General features: G+C 46.3%; 1 protein-coding gene across 1 annotated transcript in view; it reads left to right on the top strand.

The window, feature by feature from the left end:
• LOC142582224 (uncharacterized) overlaps window positions 1-20,191 on the top strand; it is a 135,919-nt gene that overhangs the window by 996 nt on the left and 114,732 nt on the right. The window lies entirely within an intron of this gene.

The following is a 20,191-nucleotide window of genomic DNA, read 5'->3' as shown; positions in this document are numbered from 1 at the left end:
AGAGAGAAAGTTCTTACGCCAGAAGTGTAAGAGCAGGTTCCAGTAAGAGCAGGTCGTAAGAGCGGGTTCCAGCTTATTGCGATGTTATAAATTTTGCTATCAGAGGTGGCTGGCCACTGGCAGACAGATTAACGTACGAAGAGCTTTGTGAGTTCCGTCTCTCGTTGTTGATAAATGTATTGTGGAGCAATGTAAAAGATCAAACGTAATAAAAAGGAGACGACAGAAGCAAACCCGGACGTTTTTCTTCCGTTGATCTTTTACATTGCGCCACAATACCTTTATTAGATATAACTTGAAGCAGCGCGAAGAAGACGAGGACAAGGATCAAAAAGAAACACAACAGGACTGCCAACTGAAAAATAAGTTATACTCAATATGAACCAACTCGCTCAATATAATATCATTATATGATAATATCATTCTTGTTGGTTTCGTGGTTCCTCTTGCCATTTCGTTGTCTGTTGTTTATTTGTGGTGACAGTGAGGAATGTTTGGCTACTGGAGGGCTCGCTAATTCCAGATCGTAGTTAAAACAAACAAACAAACAAGCTAGCTTACAAAACCACTAAACGAGGGAACAATACAGATAAAAAAATACAAATATTCACAGCCTTTTACTTAGAGTAAATGAAGCTCCCACTATGTATCTTCCATATCTCATAACTCCCATCTTAGCATAAAGTTGTAAGTGTATCAATTTCAATATTATGGGTAATGTAAAGTGCGCGCATTAACTGTGACAAGCATGACTATAGTGTCTACTTATACTCAAATAGTGGAGTTTACAGTCGCACTAGCCGTCTAGCGATTAGTTGTTGCTTCGCAAGCACTCGCGAATTTTCTTTTTTCCTTCGCGCATTCAGAATCGATATAGCGACGCAATGACGCAGCAACACTCTCACGTCTACACATCGCGCGCATTCGTCCAACATTCTTCCAGCGCCCGCAGTGTGTTCGAGAGAAAGGAAAACTGATGCCGCCATGTTTACTCCATCAACCTGCATTCTGTCACTTTGCCGTCTATTAAGATTTCATTACTTTAACGCGCTCATTTTACCGCATTCAAGAAAAAAAGGGGCAAGAAAATATTGACGTAGATGTTAAGCTCTTCACGCTAAAATTTTCGTGAATAGTTTCTTTCCGAGAAAGGAATGTATGATTGATAATACAAAATATAACGAAAACAACAACAACAACAACTAGACCATCATACGCGGTGTCACCACGTACTGAAATTTAAAAAAAGAAAAAGCGAACGGGAAGCTTCTGATGCATGAAAGTGAGTTCGTCTTAAGCTCGACACTTTCTTTCTCACTGTTTTATCTTGATCTTCGAAATGGCATCTCACGGAGTGAAGGCACCGATGATAACCGCGACGAATCAATAAGCGAAACGAAAATTGTACGCATCAATTTCCACATCTTTAAAAAATGTATATTTCTATTCACTTCCACGAAGCTAACAACCGATGGCCACACTTGTTACTACCTGCGTTGCACTTGATAATACCCCTGGCACCTCCACAGTTCTTGCAGGAGATAATGTGTGCAATGGGCTTCTGGCCGATAAATAATTGCTTTCATTCCACGTATACAAGTTGACAGCGAAGACAACAGCGCACCGTGCTCTCGAGTTCCCTCGATAGACAAGCGTAAGGTGCTTATTTCGCTTGATTTTACTGGTCGCAGCTGCTATTACTGTCCTAAGTAAACCATTGGCTAAGCGTTCATTCAGGCACGCAAAGTTACGACGTGCTAGCTATTTATTTTTGTCTCTGTGTGTATATATTCAATCCCCACCTCCCACCCCGCGCTTTCTTTTCTTGTTTTGTAATTGCGGTTCTCTCTTATTTTTATTTTTAGTTCATATGGTACGAAAATTATGCAGTGAATTTTCTGAAATTAGGCGATACTGAAAGTACACTTCAGCCTCTCGGCTATGGCACAACAGAACTAGCGAGCAGCTATGGTTCGACACGCGTGCAATCAGCGCCAGCACAATACCGTGCTGCAAGGTCAAAGCCTCGGCTGAGGAGCCGAAGGGAGAAAAAAAAACTATTTTCAGCCTAAAGCTAGCTGCAAGGCGGAGGCAGCAATCCATCTTTCGCGCCACTTCGAAGATTCTCGGGGAATGGATCCGGTTATAAGAACCGCGCGACAGAAGAAAAAAAAAAGAACAAGAACAGGTGCGATAGTCGCGATCGCTAAGCACGGAACGCTCACGGACGTCGCCAGGAAAGATCAATTTCGAAACAACTGCATTCACGGCACGCGTTAGAAAAGGTGGCAGGAAAACATCGAAGGAAGTAACAGCGAAAAAAAAAGACTGAGGCAGGGAACAGGTTACTAAGTTGCTCACCCGCAAGAATATCATTAAAAAAATGAAATTGGCGATTTGGGATAGTGATAACATATATGTAGGTAACGGGAGATTTATCAGGATTTTACCAAATACAGCTCGTGTGCCGTCTTCCCCCAAAACACTTCCCGTACATACGGCCGGACGAAACTACGCGGAACGACAATGCATGGACGTGCCGTGTTCACTGACTGGCTTCAATTTCGTTTATCCCTATATGTACCCAAAAATGAATAAATATAGCATAATTAGCGTAAAATTGAAAAGTACCTTGCTGAATGCACATTGCAATTTGTGGCGCAGGCAACTTCCACCAAGTTCCACCAATTTAAAATTAGGTGATGCTTTATTTAAAATACGATTATTATTTATTTATTACATAGGATACGATTATTTAAAATAATCCAGCCGAAGAGGTGGAATTGTATTCCATTCCATAAGTACTCCACCTCCTCCCCCTTCCCTTCTTTGTTATCTTCTAATTTTATTTTCGTTCTAAACAAAAACGTTCATTGCGATTGTCAGAATTTGTGGTTCGTGAAAAGCTGCTTGTCATTTTAAAATATCGTGAGTTACAAAATAAATCACTGTGTGAACGTCTCTTTCCGTTCGTGACAGTCATTGCCAAGCTGAAGGATTCGTTGAGTGGGGAGACCGCTCACTCATAGGGCGCGCAGGATGGAACGTGACGATGCGACAATGCAAAGCGTCCAATACGCTGTCCGCGCATGCACGCAATGTGCAAAAGGTAAATCCGCACATAACGCAGCACATTTCGTCGATCGCCACAAACGCAAAGGCCGAAGGAACAAAAACACACTAAACGAGAAGAGGGATTGGCTCACGTATTCCAGCTTGGAAGTGAGCACTGTGCATCGTCTCCTGGGTCTGTTCGTTCTGTGCTTTGAGTGATTTACACGAGACCAAAAAAAGTGAAAGTCTCGAAGACGAGTCCTCTGGTCAAAACCTTGGGTCCGGGCTGTGGCTTATCTTTCTCTCCAACTGTTGATCAGTCATTGGGGCAGATTCTTCTGGAATCCGGAGCTGGCATGGAATCCGGGAGGACAAAACAGAGTGACGCTCTTTCCTATGTTTGGAATAATTCCAGTGACGTTCCATTGATGTCTTCCACTGGTGGAATCGGTACACAGCGCCTCAGCATAATAATGGGAACAATTAGTTATCATAAACTTATCACCTTTGGAAATGAGCCTGCTCATTACCGGAAATTTCGCGGTGACCTAGAATCCAACGTACAGCGCAACGATGTGCAGCACAGTAACGTGCTTCCGACGGAGGTGCTTGTCGACAGATCATCGTATGAGCGGCACCTTGGGCGCATTTGTCCTCCTGCACGTGTCCTCCGGAACCATGGAATGCTAGTAGTGATCCGCCGTGCTTGCTCAGTGGCTGTGGTGTTGGGCTGCTAAACACCGAGTTCGCGGGATCGAATCCCGGCTCCGGCGGCCGCATTTCGATGGGGGCGAAATGCGAAAACACCCGTGTACTTAGATTTAGGTGCACGTAAAAAAACCCCAGATGGTCCAAATTTCCGGAGTCTCCCAATACGGCATGCCTCATAATCAGAAAGTGTTTTTGACACGTAAAACCCCGTAATTTAATAACACGCTAGTAGTTCTTTTATGTGGTGCCAACCCTCCTCGTTGAATTTCAGTCCTGCTTTCTTTTTCTTTTGGCTGGCACGTGGGAATGAATGAATGAATGAATGAATGAATTGGTTAGATACAGGATCGCTCGTTGGTATCGTTGAGCGCTGACAGTTCCGAGGGCGCTTCACTAAAAATGTTCAGGAATACTTATTCCCATTAACGGAAAGGCCGCTCCTGAAGCGCACGAACCTGTCGAACCCCCCTGATGAATCACGATATATTTGGCCTTTGGCAGACCAATTCGTCCGATGTTGATATTCTACTACTTATTTATATTCTAGCCTCTCACTTGAACGCATATTCCACAGGACATTTCTCCCGGCAGTGAGTTCTAACTATCTTCTGCCATGAACTTATACAACGAACAGCACACGACTGCGAAGCCCGTGAAGCAGGCCTTGACATTCTCCAAATCAAAACCTCGTGGCACAACTGGGCGCGCGAGTAGCGGCGAGGGACGTACACGTGTGTTACCACTCTATTCTCTTTCTCGCCTCTCGCTCACGGCGTGCTCAGCGAGCGCCGAGCAAAGCATCCGCGAGGCGAACCGGAGGAGAAGGGAGCGAAGAAGTGCTGCGCCTGATTTATGCCCCCTCGCGAACGCCGGTGCTTGCATCTTTCGTAAACACGGACTGCCCGAGGTTCCCTCTCTTCACAGACCGCATAGAGTGCACGTCCCCCGCCCGCTCCACTCTGATTCCGTGTGAAGCCATTCGCCACATTCTTCACCTGCCTCACCAAGATCGCTGTAAACAAGTGCCCGTTGCACAGAAACGTATTTGAAGTAGACTTGTAATGTTACCAAGTACGCGAGGTTTCATTTCAAAAGTCAAAACGAAAAGTTGCTGCGAGCCACATTATGAGGTGTGACACAGCATTCACATGCTGTGTCACACCACACAGCATGTGAAATTCACTTTTGTTACTTTATGCTCGATTCTCCTCTTAATCACTGTGAAGAGCCATATTGTTACTCAGCACTTATGTTCACCGCAAAATCGTTTAGTGTTTCTCGTCAGCCACCGATGACGACGGTTCCTTGAGCGCACTGGCCAACGCTCCCCTTTTCTTTTTTCTTAAAAGATGGGTTCAAGTGCTGTTGTGTGGTCATACTATACATGTGGACAAAATGACAAATAATTGAGAGCAACAGCCAGAAACCTTGTCACTTCTTGGCCTTCCACTTTTATTTTACGGTAGCAATGTGCCGTCATAGTAAACTGTAAGAAAAATAGCGGACCTTCATTCAGGCTGCGACGAACATGTTTCACCTCGTTATTTAAAAAATAGCCATCGGAACCTGACACGCCTCAGAAGATAGCGCGCCGGGTATTTGCGCCAAGGTCCGTGCCACCACGTGCGAGTCTCGAACCCTGCGCCTGTAACAGCTAGGCGAATCGATATTGTGGCTTCTGGTTCCTCGACGACGACAGACACAAGCTTTTCAGAGAGAGCACGAAGAGCGGTTTAGAATAAGGAATGCATGAAATTTAAAAGGGCCGTAAACAACACTGCCAAGCGACGACATGTAGAAGACTCGTACGTTAGTTCGCGTGATAAATCGTGGACAACACGAGGAGGCTCGTACCAGCTTGCGATCTTCCGAACACTTTGGGCACTGGTTTAACGCGATGATAGTTACTAACATGGACGTGACACCAGCTGTGTCAGTAATATTGCTACATGCATATTACGTGTTTCTTTTGGACAATGCGCGTGCCCCCCCCCCCCCCCCCCCAAGAAGAAGACGAACTGCTCCTGAGTATCGAGCTGCACCGGCTGAACTGGCCAGCGCTGCAGTTGTTTTTGTGAATATGCTTCGTAAATAGTCTTTAGTGTTTAATCCATCGTTCGCGTAACATTTTGGTGGAGGTTGGCGTTCCCCGTCCTCGTCACGGAGCTCCGCAGAGGCCGCACCGTCCAGCTTTCCACCATGGTTCCCGGTGACGACAGCCCATCTGCATCCACACTTGCGGCTCCAGCAGCAAATTACATCACTGCTACGAATGCCCGAAGCCCTGGCATATTCTCCGAACAAGATAATGTTGACGTTGAGGACTGGCTCGGTGTGTATGATCGTGTTAGCGAGAACAACCGCTGAGACCCTGCTATAATACTCGCAAGTGTAATATTCTACTTGGACGGGGAACACCGCATATCTAGTTCAGGACTCACGACAACGAGGGGCTGAAGAACGGGCCGTTCAGATTCTCTAAGTTGTTGGATTTTGTCCTAAAAGACTTGCAGGAGTTCACATTGCCATATCTTGATGATGTCGAAATTTTTTCTGACAGATGGAAACAGCACGTATCGCACCCCAAGCAGGTGTTCTCGCTATTGAGGGAAGCAGGCTTAACGATGAAGGCGGGAAATATAGGTTTGGCTGCTCGCAGGTTACTTATCTGGGCGATGTTGTCGGCCAGGCCACGAGACGGCCGGCCGAGCTGAAAACAGCTGCTATTGGATATTTATCACAGCCGCGCACAAAAATAGAGATTCGCTCATTTTTGGGGCATGTTGGGTACTATCAACGGTACATTCCGAATTATTCGCAAATAGCAAGTCCTTTAATGGAGGCACTCAGAAAGGGAGCACCGAATAACGTGCACTGGGATAAGAACAAAGGGAACCCTTTCCAAGGTTTCAAAGCATTATTAGTTTCTCATCCTGTGCTTCGCGCGCCAGACTATACAAAGGAATTCGTAGTTAAGTGCTACGCAAGCGACAGGGGAATGGGCGTGGCGCTTAGTCAGGTCGGCGGTGATAATGGGGAACATCTTTTTCTCTATGCCAGAGAGGAAGCGCTTCACAGAAGGAATGCGCCTGTTTGGTTTGGGCAGCCCAGAACTTGTCTTGCTACTTGTACGGAGCGAGTCATCTTCGAGACCGACCGCCGCCTTCTGACATGGCTTAATGAAGTGTCACAAAAAAAGTGGCCACGTGCTCCGATGGAGCCTGGCTCCCCCACAGTACAACTTCTCCGTTAGACATCAGAAGGGAAAGTTGCATAGCAATGCGAATGGCTTCAGAATCAGAATCAGTTTATTTATGACAAAATGTGGATAATTATCTTGATAAGCATATACAGAAGGAGGTCCCGTAGTTAGAAACTGAAATGGGACCTCCTGCGCATGATGAATAGAATTAATAATACAAACAACAATGACAACATGTAAAATTTACGATAATAAAAATATTTAGGAGATAAGGCGTAAATGAACAGGAAAGCAGCAGATGAATGCATTAAACAATAACAAGGCTTCGGATTAGTCAACAAAAGGTGAAACTACAAAGGGAGTTTAAAAAAAGGTAAGAAAAAATGTGGGAGACAAATATAGAAACAAAGTTAAAGTTTAAAAATATAACACATGCTACACTCAAATAGGGAAGTCGGAGGACGCTAAAATAAAGTACTTAAGTTCTGTATGAAATATGTGAGCTTTGAGCAATTTTAAAGGAAATTGTAATGTGTTCCATAGAGATAAAGCTGAAAAGTGTAATGACTACTTACCATAGTTGGTGCGAACAGAGGGTAAAATGAAGTTTATATTGCCTGCAAATCTAGTATTGCTTATATTAGTAAGGGATGACTTTGGTATGATGGTTACTGGAATATCATTGTTTAATGTCCTAAAAATAAATATGGCTAGGTTATACTTAACAAGATCAGTCACATTCAAAATATTATGTGCATGCAATAGCCGATTCGTGCTAATGCTACGACATGAAAATGTTAGGCGAATAGCTCGATTCTGAATGACTTGCAACGAAGTTATGGGACTGTTATAAGTGTTTCGCCATGATTCAATGTTATAGTTAATATGAGATAGAACAAAAGCATAATAAAGCGACGTAAGAGTGGAAAATGATACATGTGGTCGTGCTTTGATTAAAACGCGTATTCCATACGCCATTGTCTTTTTATTAGCTTTGTGAAGGTGAAATTTAAGGTGGCCATCAAATTCCACACCTAAATAGGTGCAATGATCAACTGCAGCGATTGGGCGATTGTTGACGGAAATAGACTGAAGGAGCTCAGGCGACCGCTGATGCGAGGCAAAGACGGCAAAATTGATCTTATTATGGTTAATCTGCAGCTTATTAAGTTCACACCATGTGGAAATTTTCACAAGATCTTCGTTTAGCCTACATACGAGCGTTGTTACACAATTGTTAGAACTAAATATATTGGGGTCGTCAGCATACAGAATGCACTTCGATGAGGAGAGGCAACTAGGCAGATCATCAATATAAACTAGGACGGGTAGGGTACCTAACTGGACCCCTATGTACGTACACCAATGTTAATAGTAGTTTCTTTAAAGTAGTACTCACAAATGTTAACGACAAGTTTTCCATCTTGCAAGTAACTGCGGATTAGAAGTAGAGGCGGACCAGTTATTCCAACGGCTTCAAGTTTAGCGCAAAGAATTGTGTGATTGTGTCGAAGGGCCTTGGATAGCTCTACGAATATCGAGGGTGATAATTTACCTTCATCACTCGATTTTTTGAGATAATCAGTAAGAGATATAAGTGCTAGGTTAGTTGAAAAGCCAGAACGAAACCGAAACTGATAAAGGGAAAGAATACTAAATTTATCTAAATATTTTGTTATACGCTCTTCGATAAGTTTTTCAATAATTTTAATTAAAAAAAATGGAAGAACGCAAATGGGTCTATACTTCGTTGTAAGCGTGCGATCACCTTTTTTTGAAAACAGGAATGACTCGACCGCGTTTGAGTTCACGTGGGGAAACACCGCTCTTAAAAATCAGGTTAATGACAGCTGAATGTGGTAAGCGTTAACATTATCGAAGCCAGCTCTAGTGGCTTTAAGGGTCCTAATTATTAAAATTACTTCACCAGGTGTTGTTGGAAAAAGGAAAAGTGAATGGAGTAAACGGCTAAAGGACATGTTACCGCATGGGGCGGGATCAGGAGTGTTATTGAAGAAAGCATCACAAAAGGGATTTGCAGAATCAAGCTGATTAATGTATACCATGTAATTGTGAATGATTCTCGAAAGGACGTTGTGAGAGTTACGATTTAAAAAGGCGTTGACTATTTCCCAATTTTTCTAGTGTTATTACCACATTTTATAATTTTTTGTTCATTATAATTCCTCTTCGCACTTCCCAGCTGTGCAGAAAGTTACCTAGTTAGAAAATGTTTTGTGACGGGCAAGTAGTTTAGTATTGAAAGGTTGTTTCTTAGTTTTTCTTATACAAATCTTCACGAGACTGCATTGCTTTCAAAAGGCTATTTGTAAGCCATAGATTTTTTGGCGATGCTACGTTCTTTCTGCATTTTAGGTTATGAGAGTGGGAATTGAAATATGAAGAAAGTGTCGCAAAAACTGTGAAAAAGCTTTTTGAGGCTTATTAGATGATACAACTTCCGACCAGTCAGTTTTAGTTAGGCTAGCAAGGAACATTTCTTTGTCAAGTACAACTCTGAAGAATGAAGTGTTTGATAAGGTTTAGTGATTGTGCAGGCGTAGAACGATAGGGTAGTGATGGGTGATATCGGTGGTAACAATGCGAGCATCAGGTCGGTCTGTTAAGTTCGATAATGCGTGATGAATTAAGGTGCCATCGGCAATGCTAGGACAGCGAGTAGGGAAAGTAATTAAACATTCATACTGAAAACTATGGAAGATGCTTGGAAGAATTATAGGAAGTGGTACCCATGAGGTTAATGTTGATATCGCCCATGATTATTGTGTTACAATTAGCGCACGATATCTTTTTCATGGCTTGATCAAGGGCACTACAGAAGTCAGTAACTAAACAAGAAGGTGAGCGATAAATGCAGCCAAACATTAAGTTCTTGTTGTCTATCAAAATACGGGGGGATCAAATTCAACAAATACAGATTCGCAGTTAGTAATATTCAACTCCAAGTTATGCCGGCATTTATATGGAATTTTAGATGAGACAAATACAGCGGCACCACCGTGATTACTCGTCTCTCTGCGAGAGTACTCAGAAGTGTACGAGTTAAAGCAGAATAGGACGTTGTCATCATTGCTAAACCAGGTTACAGACAAACATATTATTGAAAAGGTGTTGTTTAGTTTCGAAAACAGGTGCTGAAAATCATCAAAATGCAGGCTAATTTGAAACTCGTTGCGCATTTCGGGATCCCAACTAATGTTTTTTTTTGTTAAGCCAAGACGATCCCCTTTTATTTAGCAGGACTCCATCCATGATTGCTAACTTTGTCGGCTCAAAATGCAGTATTTGTTGTTGCTACACTCATGTTTTCTTTGAAGCCTGGCGGGTCTAAAGCGAGATCCAAGATACTCCATCGTTGCGCAGAGCCGTGTTGTGGGGTTCGCTTTGGCGCTGACTGTCATTGTGAGATGTTTTGAGGTGTATGTCAGCATTTTGCGGCTCGTTGCTGCAAGGCAAGTCATGCCCCTTGCCACCAGCCATTATCTTCCTGCCAAGCGGTTACCAGCACTGGCCAGTAGAGATTTTCTGGGCCATGGAGGGACTGTTACGATCGGCCGGCGGGGTAGTGACCTTCTAGCCCCTCCTACACCACTGCGACGAATAGCTTCGTGAAGCTAACAATGCGTCCCCTCGGGCAGACCTGCAGCCACAACAAGGCTAGACACGTTCGGCGGATCGAGTGTACATTGTCGGTTCAATATCGCCGTCACCGACGATGCGAGCAAGACACTCCTGGAAAAGAGCATTCTACGGCGTTTTCTGACGGACTCCTGTAACCGCCACGGTCGTTTGGCAGACGCTCCAGCTAATTGCTGGGTCATCCCAGGAACCAAGACACGCCAGTTTGAGTCAAGCGTGGCAATCGCTGTCTACGAAGCTCCCATGCTTTCTGTGTGTCGAGTGAACAGAGCTGCCGGAGTGACTGCGTGCACCTTCGCCCTCAACGCGGATCCTTTGGCGGCTTTGGACGCTCCGACCGGACGAAGGTGGGGCGGCAGATTTACCTGGCCTATAGGGACCCAATGAGAACAGATCGGACTTTTTCGGCTCCTCGGTGTGCTTCAATTCAGTTATGCTAGACTGATGACGCGTGACGTTCTCAACTCCTCATGTAGATATTGTAAATAAACCTAGTACTCCTCCTTCTCGGTGGGAACATGTTCCTCCCTTCAACAACGTTCTTAGCGTGGATGAGTCGGACGACGGTATGGGCCAGCTACCCCTTTTAACATGCCCGACACCAACTTTTGCAGCACTTCTGCCGGACGCTGAAACGACCGGCGAGTGGGCGTTACCTGATCACATCTCATTTGGAATTCGTTCGTTCCTGCGAGTCCTGTGACCGGTGCAGCACGAGCCTGACGACGGCAACCGTCAAGCGCCGCGCACCCCCTGTATCTGGAAGGTCAGAGCGAGAAACGCCGACCGCAAGATTGAATGGCGAACAAGCCAACGCGCAGGCAAAGCAGACGTCCTGTCCTGTTCACCGGTCCACCGACTCGCCCAGTCCTCTCGACGACCACAGGGCGGCGCTGCTCTGCCCGCGGCGCTTTGGCGTCGCGGTATACCACGGCCCTTAGCGCCGGCGCCGCAGCTCGCGCCGGACGCATCAACAGGACCCGGCTTCTTCTGACTCACACCCGGGTCACCAAAAATAGGACCCCTTCCTCCACGCCCCTTCCCCTTTCTCACCCGCGGGAAGAATTCCCCCCTCCGGTGGGGCAGCTTCAACGCCACCGCTGCGGTGCTGGTGGTTTCGGCCTCTTCGACCGCGAGCCGCGGGCGCTCACCGTCGAGAAAGCCATAGTTTACAGCGCAGAGCTCGAGGCGCACGTGTGCGTACTATCTCACAGCGGTGCCTAGGCTCAGTTGATGAGAGCTGACCCTGTCTTCTGCCGACGGTTGAACGATCTGCCACCACAAGGTTGAAGCCCGAGCTCCACTGTCGTCCGCCGATATCTAGCAGGTAGGCACGAAGCAGCGGCCGACCATCGCGCACCGATTCCCAGCTCAGGATTGACTGAGGCGAGAGGCTGAGCTTTGCTTCGACCCCTGCTTGCGCCGAAGTCAGGGTACGAGTAGTTTCATTAAGTGCAATAACGGGCCGTAGTGCAACAGTTGGTTGTCAGACACGTTCATCTATCCCCGCTGTATGCCTGTCGGACTTTGGGTAGCGGAACTTCAAGTGCTCGCATGGCGCAGAGTACGTACCATGCATCCGTTCCTGAAGCTAGTGAAGGCGTAACGTTAAGTGTCATCTTTCGCGAACATGTTTAAATGTGTTACTTCGTTTTTATTTACGTTGTCCCTCGTTCCTCCGACGGCTCTGCTGGCGAGGATGCCCACCCCCTGTTTTTGCGTTTCTTCTAAGTTTTCAAGTAAAACTCTTGCTTGGCCTTTACTAATTCTACATTTTCGGCGCAGAAAGAAGGAGGATGGCTTGCGCGACGGTTCGTCTGTGCTAAATGTATGTGAGGGCGAATTATGAGGTCAAATACCGGTGGAGGTGGTCTGAGATCTCGCTCCGCCTACCAAGCTGAGCGAAGGCCATTTCCCGTCCGCACAAACAGCTGACGAGATTGACAAGTCGCTACATGAAACTTCACTGACCGAATCCAGGAAGAGCGCCACTTTGATTGAGAACATAGGCCCGATGACACCTATCTTTCTATGAAATCATGGCATTTCTATCGACATGTTCATGGAATGTACGCGAACGAATGCGATACGTTTGCATTGCATCTCATGCTGCGCAAGCCGCGCGAAAAAAAAAAAAAAAACCGCCAGCGAGCGCGCTTCTGGCCTCGAGGCTGAAGGGGGGGCGTTCTGGAAATAGTTTGTATAGTGCACGCACGTGCTTTCGTGCCGCTTGTGTGCGTGTGTTCTAGTAAGCATGCTATCTCACATACCGACAACGCGAACTACCATCCCCACTTTAGCAATAAAGCCAGAATCTCTCCTTCTGCCGGAACTCCTCTATTATTTTGGGCGCTATAGCTGTAAGTATAGCATTAACGAAAGCCTGCTATGCACGACTGTTACAATGTTTGTTACCTGTGCTTGAAGAGTCTATAGCTATATTTTGTTGAATGGTCTCCAAATTAATGTGCACAGGTGCTCCCTATCTATCACAGAATCTGTGCAGAATCTGTGAGAATGAATGTGCAGAGGTGCTCCCTATCTATCACTCCCTGCGCTGCGAGGACCGACAATTATAATGCTGCACTTGAACACCGACACCAAAGGCGCTATTGTGTGTTTTTTTTTTTTTTTGTCCACTGGCCAGTGTGGGTCTGGTCTCCGTCAGCCCGTGTTGATCACCGTATCATTCTGGAATAGCAAGTTTGATGCATTTCTGTTTAAACTTTGTACCACAATATTTTCTCACAATCTCTTCTGAATGCGTCACCCGCTTCGGAAATTCCATCATCGTCCAGGCGTTAGCACGTACAGGTTTATAGTAACCGTTACGTGGCTGCCACAATCTTGCTTATCGCACCATATACGTATGCTATTGTGATTGGCCAGTGCTTGCGCCTCCTGCATATGCGACAAATACCTAAAAGTTTTGAACCATCATCGCACCGGCAGCAGGAAGCCCACAAACTTGAGCTTAGTGGCATAACCACGGTCATATATGCTTTAAAAAGCTCCCGTTTGAAGTCCGTTTAACAGGGTGATATTCTACACCGCGTATTTCTCAGCTATGATTTCCACAAATTTGAACTTCGCATTGCCGGTTCACATGCACCTATCGCGGCAGCTGCGATCTTCGCATTTGCTAACACCTAGTGGGAGACTGAATTACTGATTACTGTTGGCGCCAATCTACCTCGTTGAAAAGCAAGTTAGAAACTGTTTTAAAGAAACGTTTTGACGTTAAACGTCTTTAAAAACAATCAAAGAGGGTCGCTTGTGGAAACCGATTTAACGAAGACATGTTATAGCATTATTGCTTATATATTCGAAACCATACCACCCACGTACCTTACTTTGGTATCGTTAAAAAAATAATGATGGGGTTTTATGTGCCAAAACCACTTTCTCATTATGAGGCACGCCGCAGCGGAGGACTCCGGAGATTTCGACCACCTGGGGTTCTTTAACGTGCACCTAAATCTAAGTACACGGGTGTTTTCGCATTTCGCCCCTATCGAAATGCGGCCGCCGTGGCCGGGATTTGATCCCGCGACCTCGTGCTCAGCACCCCAACACCACAGCCACTGAGCAACCACGGCGGGTTACTTTGGTATCGTTGTGTAAAGGAAAGAAGCCATTACTCGACCATGCATGTATAGCATGCGTAGATAGCGCCGTTGTCCCATCACACATGACGCGATCGAAGAAAAATTTAGCCCCGCGCGCGGCGCGTTCAGACAAGCGTATAGCTTGGCAATACTATACGTTTGTCTATCCGAGCAGGAATTGTCGCGTTCGAGAGACCTCCCTAGGCAGTGGCAAGCGTAATTTACCAAATTAAGCTGGTGGTGTTCACCGGTGCTGAGCACAATCAAACCCGCTTAATATATATATAAACGAGAAGAAAGGGGGTTAACCGAGGGGCCCGATTTTTATTTGTCATATCATGAGAAGCCAACAAACACTGACACACACACACACTCCTATATATATATATATATATATATATATATATATAGAGAGAGAGAGAGAGAGAGAGAGAGAGTTGTTTTTCATACACTTTCATTGCCATTAATTTGTCATTCCTTTAATTCAATTATTAAGTACTAGTACTTTCCATTATGTTGTCCTTGGTGTCTTTGTTGCCCCCCTTCTCGTGATATGATTAATAAAATCAGGCGCCTCGGTTAACCCCTTTCTTCTCGTTCATTACATAACAAGGGTCTCGAATCCGGCAACACTGATGCCTCCAGGTTAGCATATGTGGGTTTATTGACCATTTGCCTTCACTCAAAAAGATCACGTACTCGTGACGCCTGCGGCAGAAAGGATGTGCCACATCCACCGCGAAGGTTTGTGAGTGGTGGCGCTGGGTAACACTCCTAAGGTTAGCTCTAGTAGTCAAACATAAATATCCAAGAAAGTCGAGGGCAAAACAGCGCCGCAGTAGCTTAATTGGTTAGAGCATCGCACGCGTAATGCGAAGACCTGGGATCGTTCCCCACCTGCGGAAAGTTGTATTTTCATCGCCATTAATTTGTTATTTATGTAATTCAGTTATAAAGTACAAGCAATTTTCCCTATGTCGTCCGTGGTGTCTTTGTTTATTGGCTTTTTATGATATATATATAAACGAGGAGAAAGGGGGTTAACCGAGGGGCCCGATTTTTATTAGTCATATCATGAGAAGCCAACAAACACTGACACCAAGGACAACATAGGGGAAATTACTCGTGCTGAATAAAGGAAATAAAGAAACGATCAATTAGTGGAAATTGAAGTGGATGAAAAAACAACTTGCCGCAGGTGGGAGCCGAACCCACAACCTTCGCATTTCGCGTGCGATGCTCTACCAATTGAGCTACCGCGCGGCGTTTCGCCATCCACTTTCTTGGGTATTTATGTGTACTAGTAGAACCCTGGGAGTATTAGCCAGCGCCACCACTCATAGACCTTGGCGGCGGACGTGGAACGTCGTTTTTGCCGCAGGCGTCACGAGAACGTGATCTTATTGCGTGAAGGCAACTGGTCAATAAACCTACATATGCTACCTGAAGGCATCAATGTTGCCGGATTCGAGACCCTCATATATATATATATATATATATATATATATATATATATATATATATATATATATATATATATATATATATATATATATATATATAGACACGAGGGCGAATCAGAAAGTCTTGGCTCCTATTTTTCTTTTAGCCAAATTACGGCCGTAAATGCGAAGTCAACGTATCCATTCCCAGCGGTGGACCTCTCTTGCACCGGCCCGGCCTTATCTGCCGGTAGCTCCGCGGCACGGCGCTGCTGTCAGTTGAAGATGGCGGTTGTGCTTCACACGTCCACGGCGTCCTAGCAATGAAGGAGGATTTGTTTTCTATGGAGCAAGAGACGAATGCCCATCGAAATCCACAAGGAAATGGAGCCCACGTGTGTGGAAAGGTGTCTCGCTTTGAGAAGCGTGAGGTGGGCATGTTGTGAGTTCGCAAAAGGCCGCGAAGACTTGCACGACAATGAGCTTTCGGGGGGGGGGGGGGGGCGAATTCTAGCACAGGGGCGGGGCATCTCATATTTAGTGGGGAGTATGTGAAAAAATATTGTAAGGTACGTAGAGTAGTGCGTATATTTGTAATTACCTATGTGTACCTTATTTTGGCTAATAAAAAATTGAGGCAAAGACTGCCTGATTCGCCCTCCTATATTCTGTGAATCACACCTGAATTCACACACGAGCTACGCGGGCACTTCGCCGCGGCGGCGCTAGATGGCGCGGCGTATCCACAGGGAAGCGCGAGAAAGTTGCGCGGCTGCATACACGGCCTCACGCATGACGCGTCTCCGCGTTGGCATTACCGTATCTCGCAACATTGCTTTAATTATAATCTCATTAACTTCGACATTCATAGTGAGATAGGTTCTGCGGAATTATTTTTCTTTTTGTGAATACGGGCTCGGACGTCTCGCTATCTACTTGCTCTTGCGTCGTCCCTCCCTTTCGTGTTTTTCTTACTTCTCACCATATATATGACGATCAGGATTGCGTGGTGCATTTGGAATGCAAAGACGACGTCACACTCCTGCCCCTTCGGCTCAGCTCGGCGAGAAGGCGTTTTTAGACCAGGCCCGTATCTGACAATCGCGCACTATCGCTGTTTTTCTTTCTTTCTACGCGCAAAGCTCCTTGCTATAAGCGTCGAAGTAAGGGACGATTCCAGAGGGTAGCCGGGGAACATGCTTTAGCCGCGCCGCTGCTTGATTGCGCCCTTGTTTCTGGCGCTGAGGCAACGCGGGCAGCAGCTGTGTGTATAACTTGGCATCCGCCGCACGGGGCAGAAAAAGCGGCTGCGCCGCCGGCAGGAGTGAAGGGTGTTGGCGTCGACACTGGGCTGTCCCCTGGACCCGAGCCAGTGCTAGGGCCTGTCCTTAACCCCGACGAAGCCGGGGGCGCTTGTCTGTGGTCACGAAAGACGCCGAGTACAACTGAATAAATCGCATCCGTATGCTTCTTTGTTACTTCCTTGATGCACCGCTAGGGGTGCGTGGTTTCTGTATTGCCTCAAGTCAGCGCGAAATTCACTGATAGTTATTTAAGGGGAACAGTTCTCAAATATGAAACCGCGAGCACTTCACATGCGGTACACGTTGCGACACTGTTAAAAGTACGCAAGTAATGCGAAGTAGAAGGCACTCAAATTGCATACTCAACCCTTGCAGGTTTAGCCCTGAACTAGACGTTAATGAAATGATACTTTGAGAACAGTGACGTATGGAAGGGGCACTAGCCAGAACTGTTGTATTTCTTTATAATACTTAAATTAAAGTTGAAATAATTGTGGGGTTTTACGTGCCAGAACCACGATCTGATAATGAGGCGCGCCGTAGTAGGGGACTTCGGTTTTATTTAGACCACTTGAGGTTCTCTAACGTGCACTCAATGCACAGTACCCGGGCGTTCTTGCCTTTCACCCCCATCGAAATGCGGCCACGGCAGCTGCCGGGATTCGATCCCACGACCTCGTGCTTAGCAGTGCAACGCCATAGCCGCTATGTCACCACTGCGGGTTCTCTATAAGACTGTACACCGAATTTTCAATATGCATGAGCATTATAGAGCCATGGATATTTTAAAAATATTCAGCGGCATTCCGTGGCATTGTCGTCACGATGCTGTGTTCAGGTAATCATACGCCACCATCAGAAAGTAGCGGACTATTTGCAGGCCGTCCCCTCGGAAAATATCGAATAGAAAGAATATCACGTTAGTCATTTTAACTCATAAAAAAAAAAGCTGGTGAAGATATGCCCCATTAACATTCCCCAATATTCCACGAACATCACAATTTTGACAGCATCTGAATGACAAAAGAGAGGCAGAAAGATTGTGTTTGCAGCTGAATGGTACCCGCGCCTGGCAGCTTTGCTGGACTTGCACAAGAAATGCGACAACTTTGACGTTGCACCGGCATCATCGGTGGAGAAATTAATACATCAACTAAGCAACGAGCTTAACCTGATGTTCTCCTTTGAGAAAACGTCTTTTGTTTAGTAATTTATTTTTATGACCGAGCAATGGTTTTGAAAAGGTCATTTACCAGTCTGGCCTGATTGAGTCTTCTCTTTCGGTCCAAGCTTAATCAAGGCAGTCCTCGCCTCTGTGTAGCCTGTGATGGACGTCATATGCGATACCTGGGTTCGTATGCACAGCGCGTAGCTCAATTTATGACCGATGACGGCTCTTGTGAATGACGTGGAAGGTGAGAAAATGCTTAAAATAATGAGTATATTTTCTCTTTCAAACAGCATTTTAAGTGAAATTAAATGGTGAGATTTTATGTGTGAAAACCAAGATATGATAATGAGGCACACCGTAGTGGGGGATTCCTGATTAACTTTGACCACCTGGGGCTCTTTAACGTGCACAGTGCACAGCATTACGCCATGGCCGCTAAGCCACAGTGGCGAGTGACGAGCGTTTTGTACGTGCGACTAGTGAGTCCCATTTTGGAGCAGTGAAATTGATCCGAGTGCGGAAAGCGCAGTTACTAAGAACCGTCAATGCTGGGAACGTTATCGTACGGTGACTGATCGAGAGCTTGTAGCATCGCATAGTGAAAAGGGTATATGCGTTCTCGTGTACAAACAAGCCTCGGTGTCGTCTGAAAGAGCAGCCCGTCCTTCAGACTCTCGGCGCAAACAGCTCGCGGTCGTATGCGCAAGACGGCTCACGTGGCGGCGTGCGATGCCGCTGGGCGTCGTCCGACTTCGTCCCAGCTGTGCCGCCAACACTGTCGAGGAGCTCACGGCGCACTGGTACGCGATGTACGACGAAGAAGACTCACCCACGAGTTTCCCGAGTTGAAGCTCCTGAATAAAGAGCGAGTGCTCGCTTTCCGACTCAAGAACGGGTCTCGGGAACCAATCGTGGCGTTGGTGGCTCGAGTTTCTACATTCCAAAATCTAGCCGAGCACGTTTCCCGCTGACGCGGCTTAATGGCGTGGAGCGATTCTTTCGCACGCTGCACCCTCACTAAAACCACACAGTTTAGGGGCAGCTGAGGCGGTAGTATCATGTAATAAGGGTTCAAGTTCACAGATACGGTCGCAGGTTAGGATGGTGATCACTAGTTCCTTCTTTACACGGCATCACTGGTTATCACGAATGGCTGACTTTTGTCTGCTGACCAATCACCAGTGGATTTCACGTGCAAACAGCTTTGTGCATCCGGCTAACTATACGTGATTCGCGATTGGCCGGCACCTTGGCTGCAGTATATCGTAGACTATTGTTATTTGGTCGGCTCGTGGGCGCCATCGAGTCACGTTCATTCTACGTGCGGACGATCTCGTAATTCAGTTCCTTGGTCAACGTCACGTACACACAGCACCTTCGCGCTCTGAGACATGATGTCACGCAATTAGGAAACCACTAGAGCAATAGCTCATGCGATCAAATGGGGGAGGCAACAAGCCACGCTTATCATTATTATTATCTTGTTATCTTCAAGATACGCCGGGTTTGATAATAATGTCAGTTCACTTTATGCATATCAGGCTGCGGCTAAAACCACACGGTCCTTGCGCTATCCAAAGATGGTGTTCCCGGGGCCTGAATTCGCAAGTCCGTTTGTACAAGAAAGGTGCTCCTGTGGAAGATGAACTGAGCGGAACTGTATTTTCAAATATGACAAAGTCAAACAGCCGTAGCCAGTCGGAATAATGTGGAACGTCGATGACGAAGACGCCGGGCAGGGGCAAATGGCCCTTGCGAAAAAGAAACAAGAAAAACAATAAAGAAAAAGCTCGCTGAAATCTGCCCTCGAATAAACCGACTCTGTATAGCTTCCAGGACGATGACTGTTAGAAGGTGCGCAGGTCTGTCCTTCGTTCCCACAGCGACCGGCCGCGCAACCCGAAGCCGCGACGATCGGCTGATGTCCCGCGTCGACGTGGAAGCGAGTGGCGCGCCGGATCCCTCGCCCTCTGCAGCACGTTGGGGAGAGCTGCCGCTCGCCAGCTCGAGTGGTCGCGCAGCGAAACTTCGCTGTGTTT

Source organism: Dermacentor variabilis, chromosome 5 (assembly GCF_050947875.1).
Source record: "Dermacentor variabilis isolate Ectoservices chromosome 5, ASM5094787v1, whole genome shotgun sequence".
In the NCBI taxonomy this organism is placed as follows: Eukaryota; Metazoa; Arthropoda; class Arachnida; order Ixodida; family Ixodidae; genus Dermacentor; species Dermacentor variabilis.
Note: the sequence above shows the minus strand (reverse complement) of the source record. Positions and strands in the feature narration are given on the sequence as shown.